Raw genomic sequence first — 9405 nt, 5'->3', positions numbered from 1 at the left:
GCTGTGATACAGAAACACACTGGAGAGAGGAGATAGAAGCCGAAAGAAGTGCGGATGCTGGCAATCAGAACCAACATCAGAAATCGCTGGAAAAGCTGAGCAGCTTTGGTAGCATCGGTGGAGAGAAACCACATTTTGAGGCGAGTGACTCTTTCTCAAGTGTTTGACTCAGATTCCTTCGTCATTTCGTTTTTTTGTTTCCGAACAGGTTAGATACTGACCGAAGGCCGAAATGTGAACCTTTCAGATCTCCTACTTTCTAATCTGTCTCTGAGAGCCCTTGGTTCGGGTGCCGGCACAGGTTGTGTTTTCAAACACTTTCAAATTTCCCAGTCTGAAGAAAGGCAAGATAATGGTCGTTCCATCTGAGACATTAATGTGCTGTGTCTAGCAAATTGTTAGAGTCATGGGTTCACAGCTTTGTACAGAATGGAAACAGACCCTTCGGACCAACTCGTTCATGCAGACCAGATATCGTTCCATTTGCCAGCACCTTGTCCGTATCCCTCTAATCATTTCCTGTCCATGCACCCATCCAATGCCTTTTAACTATTGTAATTGAACCAGCCTCCACCACTTGCTCCGGCAGCACATTCACATACACGCATCATTCACTACCTGAAAAAAAATGCCCTTTAGGTCCCTTTTAAATCTTTCCCCTTTCACCTAAATTTATGTCCTTAAGATCTTGTCTCCGCCACCCCAGGGAAAAGACCTTGTCTATTTACCCAATCCAAGCCCCTCATGATTTTATAAACCTCTATCGGGTCACCCCGCAGCTTCCGACACTCCAGAGAAAACAGTCCCAGCCATTTCAGCCTCTTCCTGCAGCTCAAACCCTTGAACTCAGGCAACGTTCTTGCAAATCTTTTCTGAGCACTTTCAAAGTTCATTCTATTCTTCCCACAGGAGGGTTTGGAGGGATATGGGCCGGGTGCTGGCAGGTGGGACTAGATTGGGTTGGGATATCTACTCGGCATGGACAAGTTGGAAGGAACGGTCTGTTTCCGTGCTGTACATGTCTATGACTCTCTGACTGTCTGGCCCACATGGGCCTTCACCTAAGATGTAGATCTTTCGATTCAGTTTTGGGTTCTTGCTTCACATTTGAATTGCAACATGAAAGTAATCATATTTCCCAACTGGGGGGGGGGGGGGGGGTCACTGGGGGTCGAGCCCAGGACCTTCTGCATGCAAAGCAGGGTTATAGAAGTGTTCTTGTTTTGTTTGAAACCACAAGCTTTTGGAACACCAGCCCTTGTTCAGATCGCTTACTCTCCTTCCTGTTGAGTTCAAATATACCTATTGGACTATAATCCGGTGAAGTGCGAATTTTGGCTTTGTCCAGCACAATCCAACAGTGGCACCTACATATCGTGTGTTTTGCTTGACATGCTCTGACTGCCGCCATTTGCAAGATTGGATTGTTTTCAGAAAGCAGCTTGTTGTGACTTCCAAGTTGGGATTTGTGAAGAAGGGACACTGGGCTGGAAACATTAACCGTGTTTTATCTCAACAGACGGTGCCAGAGTTGTTGAGTTTTTACCAGCACTTTCTGTCTTTCTTGTTGTGAATGAGTTTGGAAGGGTTGAGCAGGAAGCAAAGAATTCTTTTTTTTTGCTTTCAGGAAGCAACCTGCAAGACAACTGCACAGAAAGAAAAGGATAAGAGAGTGTAGAATTGTTGTCGGATGTGAGATAAGTTGCTGTGTTGGTAAAATGCAGTTGTGAATGCGTTGTGCAAGTCGATAGAAGCAGTGAGAAAGGAAATGTGTTCGAAAAACACGTGAAGAACTAAGAAAATCAGTGGGTCCATTCTCCATTCACCAGTGAGTGTTGCTGATTTCATATGCAGCCGCGAGCCCTGATAGTTTATTCAGGAAAGCATCACACTCTTGATCTGACGTTCCAGCGTTCACGTGTTCGTAATGTTGTCTCTGAGCAATCAATTCTTAACATGTTTAAACGTGATCTGTTTTAAGTCTCCTAAAACCTTCTCCCAGAAGCTGGGAACTATGATGTTGAGCTCATTTTATTGCTGCCCACATAACACTCCCAAAGGTTAATATGTTTCAATTCCTTTCATAGTGTATATTTGGCAGTGTTGAAGTGTAGGAGAAAGTGAGGACTGCAGATGCTGGAGATCACAGCTGAAAAATGTGTTGCTGGAAAAGCGCAGCAGGTCAGGCAGCATCAAAGGAAGGGCTTATGCCTGAAAGGTCGATTCTCCTGCTCCTTTGATGCTGCCTGACCTGCTGCGCTTTTCCAGCAACACATTTTTCAGTGTTGCAGTGTAGTTGGAGTAAAGTTGTAAAGTTCAGTATTGTGGTCTTGCAGTGGATCAGTGCAGGGGACTTCCACATGTGGTGTGCCCGGGCTAGTGAGCCGCTGACCTCCCGAGTCCAACAACTGTCCAGTCCGCTCGGCCCTCCAGCCCACTGCTGTACCCACATTATTCGGCTCTCCTGCACAGTGCTTCGATAACGTCAAACCCAGAATTTGCTGGAGAACATGGGGGAACGTGGGGTGACCTTAATGAAGGTGAGAAAATCATGAGGGGCGTGGACAGTGTGAACAGATAAGGTCTTTTCCCCAGGACGGGTATATACAAAACGAGACAGTATCGGTTTATAGTGACAAGGGAAAGAATTAAAAGGGACCTGAGGGGCAACCTTTTCAGGGAGAGGGTGTTGCACGTATGGATCGAGTTGCCGGGGAAGTGGAGGTGGCTGGCACAATTTCAACATTTAAAAGGCAACCGGATTGGGAAATTATTGGGAAGGTTTAGAGGGATATGGGCCAAATACAGTCAAATGGTACTAGATTAATAAAGGATATTTTCGTCAGCATGAATGAGTTGTGCTGTCGGGTCTGGTTCCGTGCTATACGACTCCAAGACTATGAGCTCAACATGCCTGTGGAGGGACAGAAAAAAAAACAAAGTTAACTTTCGAGTTTAGTGACTTTTCTTTAGAAAACTAATCTTGTTTTCTTGCCAGCAGACCTGTTGACTTTCTCCAGCAATGTATTCAGATCTTCAGCGTCCACGGCTCTTTATTTTATTTCTCAAGAATGACCTCCACTGTGCTGGGATTTTCTTATGAGCAAAGGTTGCGAATCAACTCGTTGGAATTTAGAAGGATGAGAAGTGTTATCTCTTCAAAACACACAGCATTAGAAATAGATAACATATTCATCCTATGACAGCAATCCACAAACTCCGCCATCTAAAAGGACTGGGACAGGAGGTGCATACCAGCACCACGAATTGCAAGGTCCCCTTCAAGCCACTCACCATGCTGACGTCGAAGTATATTGCTGCTATATCAGTGATGCTGGGTCAAAACACTCGAAGACGTTCCTTAACAACATTGTGGATCTACTTACAGCACATGGACTACAGCAGTACAAGAAGGCAGCTCAGCACCATATTCTCAAGGGTTACTTTGTAATCTATGGAAATAATTGCCACAGAAAGCAGTGGAGGCCAGGGCATTTAATATATGGAAGACTGACATGGATAGGTTTTTGAATATCAAGGGGTTCAAGTTTTATGGGGATCAAGCGTGAGAATGGGATTGAGGAACTTATCAGTCATGACTGAATGGCGGAAAGACAAAATGGGCTGAACGGCCGAATTTCTGCTCCGATAACTTATGGTTCTGCTGTGCTTTATAATCAATGCCCCGTTGAAGAAGGAATTGATGAGAAAATCACACTCCACATAACATTTCAATTTTCCATTCAGCACATTGGATTCTTGTTTCACATTTGAATTGCAACATGCAAATAATCAAAATTTCCCAACTCATTTCAGTCGGAGTATTGACCCAGCATCACTGGCACTACCTGCGTAGAGGTAAACGTTACCTGGGTTTTGGGGAGGGGTTGCAGAGTCTTTCGGACAAGCGACATAGGTGGGGGAGGGTTGGTGGTGAAGCTGACCACGAGGCAGAGGCTGGGTGAAAGAGGGGGGGCAGTGGGGTATGCGGTGTGGAGCTGGGGGCCATTTGTGTGGGTTTTCTCTCGTCCTCTGTCCTCCTCCTCCTCCTCCTCCTCCTCCGCCTCCTCCTCCTCCGCCTCCTATGTCTTCATCTTCCTCCACCCCCGCACTCGAATGAACACAGCTTCCCACGAACTATCCCTCAAACCCAGCGCCCCAAAGTTCACAGACTCCCACCCACCCACCCACGCAGTCATTGGGAAAGCGACATATGGAAGTTCCGATGGGGAGGTGTCTATATCGCGTTGCGGGTTTGTGGGATCTTGCTGTGTGTGAATCAGCTGCTGCCGTCTTTCCTACACTACAACACTTGGCTACATTTCAATAAAGTGATTGGTTGCCTGGAAAATTCTTTGGGGGTGGTGGGTGTGGTTTACGGATGGCGGGCAGCGAGGGGGCGGTGGGCAGCCAGAGTCAGTGCGATGGCACTGTTGTCACGGGGTGGGGATGGGGCGGCACTGTCATTCACCCTGGCACTTACACTGTCACAAGGGTGTTTGGGGGAATGGGGCGCGAAGAGAAATTGTGGACCATTCCCCACCGGGCATGATGGGTGCCTGGATACTGCCTCATGTTGCCCACTCCTTCACATTCTTTACTCCCCCCCCCCCCCCTTCTCTGGGAAAGGGTGACATTGCCCGTGCCCTGGGTGGTTGTGGTGGGAGACTGGCCCCTCCTTCTACACCACACCACCTCCCCAATTCCTCCCCCATTCTCTGGGAGAAATGATTTGGAGATGCCGGTGTTGGACTGGGGTGTACAAAGTTAAAAGTCACACAACACCAGTATATAGTCCAACAGGTTTAATTGGAAGCAGTTGCTTTTGGAGCGCTTGTCCTGATGAAGGGGTGGAGCTCTGAAAGCTGGTGCTTCCAATTAAGCATGTTGGACTATAACCTGGTGTTGTGTGATTTTTAATTTCTCTGGGACAGGATAACTGAGATTGGTCCCGGGCCTCTGACAGCAAGAGGAATCCTTTCAATCCTTGGGAATCCAGTCCTTCATCAAAACACTGTCCTTTCATTAACAATTGGTGGAAACAGAACTGCGGAATGCCGCCACAGCTGCCCTTCATCTCTGTATTAAATGGGCCCAGAAATGTTGGAATGTCAATATTAGATCCCATTAGGGAGTAGGGGACCTTGAGAGAGGGTTGGCGGATCAGGGTTGCACTTGAATCTTGTCACTTCGTGTGCGAACTTGTTAAAACAAATAAATACCAGAATCGTTTTCCTATTGAATTCCTCATTCGAGAGAACGTGTCGAACTTGAACATTTATTCCTGATTAATATTACGGTAAAGAAGTGCGGTTGGATTTTTCTTTGCAAAGCTCCACATCGAGTAGAATGTTCAAACACATGATCTTGTTCCTTCTGTCTCGAGCATCTTCTGCTGCACCCTTACTACCATCACCAGGCGCTGGGTTCATCAGTTGAAAATAAATTGGACTTTTGTTTTGTTTTTGATGTTTGTTTTTACTGTTGGCGGCACAAAAGAACATTTCGATGGTACTAATTGTTACCTGGTTAACCGGCGGAGGGTCATGAGGGAACGGTCAACAGGAACAATTAGTGTTTTCACTCAGAAAATGTCACGTGTTAACAGTGAAATAATGAGAAATTAGTTCTTGATTGAAGCTGAGTTGTTCTCTGGTCATTTGAGAAGTCCTTCAGTCTGGTGGCTTCACATTTTACTGTTCGATCCTTGCTCTGATAAGTGTTTGTGCTGGAAATGTTTTATTGGTGTTAATATGCCTGTTCCTACCAATGGAGCAGAGCAGTGGATGAAAGGATCTATGTTGATACCTTATGCTTCCCTCGTACTGAAGACAGACAGTGAATTACAGAATAAATCGAAGGATGCCGGAATGTTTGCAGATCCAAGAGCTGTGCCGTCATTAGACAGATCAGATGGAGCAAAGGTCCTGGGCTGCTTTGCTGAGTAAAGAGACCTTCGTGTGCAGTTTCATATTTCCTTGCAAGTGGGACCATAGGTAGGTAGAAGAGTGAACAAGGTGTTTGGTATGCTTTCCTTTGTTGGTCAATGTATTGAGTATAGGAGTGGGGATGTCATGTTATGGCTGTGCAGGACATTGGTTTGGCCACTTTTGGACAATTGTATGCAATTTTGGTCTCCCTCCGACAGGAAGGTTGTTGGGAAACTTCACAGGTTTTGGAAAAGGATGTTGCCAGGGCTGGAGGGTTCGAGTTGTAGTGAGAGCATGAATAGCCTGGCGCTTTTTTCCCCTGGAGCGTCGGAGACCGAGGGATGACCTTATAGAAGTTTACAAAAGTGTGAGGGGAATGGATAGAGTAAGTAGACAAGGTATTTTCCCTGGGGTGGTGGAGTCCAGAATGAGAGGACATAGGTTGAGGGTGAGTAGGCAAAGATGTAAAAATGGACCAAAGTGAGTACCTTTCCATGTCAAGGGTGGAGCATGTATGGAATGAGCTGCCAGAGGAAGGGGTGGAGGCTGGTAAAATGACAGCATTTGAAAAACATCTGGATGGGAATACGAATAGGAAGGGTTTAGAGGGATATGGTCCAATTGGGACGAGATTAATTGAGGATGTCAGGTTGGCATGGATGAGTTGAGCTGAACAGTCTGTTTCTGTGTTGTACATCTCTATGACTTTAAGTGGTGGATGCAGATGCAGGTATGACGTGAAGAAGACATCTTGAAAAAATTCATGGCGATGAAATGTTTGCATGGATGTAGGCCCAGCATATGGAGGCGGGACTAGTTTAGTTTTGTTTCTCTTTTTTTTTCCACCAGCAGGAAGAGAGGAAACACGGGAGTGGCCAGTGACAAGCAGTGTCCTTCTCAGAGGGCAATGCTGTGTGATCAAACAGTGAAGGGGGGGCGAGGGATTAAATCAAATTGGAGTTGGTGTGGGAAATGATGCATTCCACTCCCTGTGGTGCCCTCCTTTCCCTGAAAATCTCGAGGCTGTTGGTGAACACCACATGCTCTTTCTCCAGGGATACCCGGGCTCTGACATAACCGTAGAAGAGGGGCAGGCAATCAGCCCTAACGACCCCTTCCATGGCCCGCTGCCTGGAGCTGCTTATGGCCAGTTTGTCCAGGAGCTGACCCACAAGGCGATCCTCTGAATTACCCTTCACACCGAGTGTCTAGCGATCAGGAGTGTGGGATTGAAGTGCAAACAAAAGCAGAGAAGAAGGTTTTTAAAGGGAGTGTAAGTGCCCTCACCCAATATACACACGGTTCACCGTCCCCACAGGACAAGCAGTTGGGCTTGGAGTCCGTGAACCACCACAATCTGCGGCTGCAGGGGACTGCCGTATGCAGCAACCTTCACCCCAGATCCCGGAGAGAAAGGATGAGGACGACCATGTAGAGAGACCTCAATTGGGGATCTCCACCTCCCGGTGGCAAATGGGCATGACAAAGCGTGTCTCGGTGGTGGACGAGTGAAAAGAGGTGGTAAGTGTGCAGCAGCTGTCAATACAGGGCCAGACGTTACATGTGGCAAAATTAAAATTCCAGAGGCGGCACAGGATCCCGCAGGAAGTATGGGTCCTTGGGGCCAATGTGAAATCCCATCTGGGTCGGGATTAATTTAGTTTGTGAATGTGGACTGGTTGGACCGAAGGGTCTGTATGACTCTGTGTCTGTCTCCCAATTAACTTGCTACTTAAAATCTAGTTCTTTTTATTTGCCATGTTTTGGGTCACCTTGTGAAATTGAATGTGAAATATTCATGGTGCCAAGACCCTCAGCAAGTGGATTGGGACTATCTGATACGTGTGTGACAGAATTTACTGGAATCGTGAAATCCAGTGAGAAATACAAAGAGTTGCAGAGAAGAGTGGGCGTGAGGAAGAATGGCGGGGTGGCGGGGGGGGGGGGGGGGGGCGGCGGAGGTGGGAGGTGGGAGGGGGTGCGTTGCAACCCCTACTGCAGCCACGAGGCGGAGCTGGACATCAATGAGAAGCTGACGGATCCCAGGCTGAGCCACAGGCGCCCTCTGCTGCTCATCAGAAAGCCTGCAATTCCCTTCACTGCAACAGTTGAATACACTCCTCATGACACTACCACAGTGCTGGACAGAACTTCTCAATGCATGACCAAGTACTTTTATTCCCCCCATGGCGCATTTTCCTCTTTTGCAGATTATGGTAAATCTGTGCCTATCTTCAATATGAGTGGAGACAGCCTTCTATTCCATGATATCATGACCTATCATTTGTCTCAATGCCACTTTCCCATGTTATTTTCATACTTGTCTCCAGAAAGAAGCAATTATCAACTCACGTCAAAGCACACTCACTGACTGATGGCTGTCTGCGGAAGAGAATTCTAAAGATACACCACCTTCTGAAGTGAAGGAATTACCATTCCAGCCATACTTGGCCTGCACCTTACCCTGAGCCTCTGTCTCTAGTTCCAGGCTGCAGCAGTGGAGATATAATGACCCTATCTTACAGACAATAAAAGACAGAATCAAGGTAACGTTGCTAGAGCCTCAGCAGATCAAAGGGCTGCCCCGCAATCGAGAGATCTCATGGTGGTTTATCCTGAGAGTCACTGGGCCTCAGGTGAGGGGGAGAGATTGAGAGATAAGTCATTTATGGTAACCCCAGCCCCCTTGTGGGAGTTGAACCCACACCGTTGGCTTCACTCTGCATCATAAAGCCACCAGGATGTGAGAGCAGATAAATGGAAAAGTCAAGATGTATCCCCATGCATGAGAACTGTATAAAGCCCCACTTTATTGTATTCACTTAGTGGGATAATTCTAACTGTCGAGACCATCCTGCCCCACCCCACCCTTCTCGGTCTCTAATTGCTCCTGGAGAAGGTGGGAGTAAGCTGATTTCTTGAACTGATGTGGTCTGTGTGCTATCAGTAATACCCACAATGTCCCTTTGGAAAAGTGTTTCAGGATTCTGACCCAGTGACAATAAAGATGACATTTTACTAAATCAAAATGGCATAAAGGGCTCCCAGAGGAAGTTGCAGGGGGTGGTGTTCCCATGTATCTGTTGCCTTGTCCTTCTAAATGAAAGTGGCCATGGGTTTGGAAGGTGCTGTTTGAGGATCATTGATTTCTGCAGTGCATCTTGTAGATAGTACACACTGCTGCTGCTGAACATCGGTGGTGAAGGTAATGGATGTTTATGGATGTGGTGCCAATCAGGCGGGGGCTGCTTTTTCTTGCATGGTGGTGAGCTTCTCAAGTGTTTGTTGGAGCTGTCCCCATCCAGGACAAGTGAGGAATATTCCATCACACTTCTGCCTTGTGTCTTGCAGATGGTGGGACAGGCTTCGGGGAGTCAGTAGGTGAGTTACTGTCAACAATATTCCCAGCCTCTGGCCTGCTCTTGCAGTCACTCTGTTGTTGAGGTGAGTCCAGTTTAGTTTCTGGCCAATGGTA

The sequence above is a fragment of the Chiloscyllium plagiosum genome, unplaced genomic scaffold, assembly GCF_037043375.1.
Source record: "Chiloscyllium plagiosum isolate Xiang-an unplaced genomic scaffold, Cpla_swu_hap1 HiC_scaffold_40, whole genome shotgun sequence".
NCBI classification, from domain to species: Eukaryota; Metazoa; Chordata; class Chondrichthyes; order Orectolobiformes; family Hemiscylliidae; genus Chiloscyllium; species Chiloscyllium plagiosum.
This window is presented reverse-complemented; position numbering follows the sequence as displayed.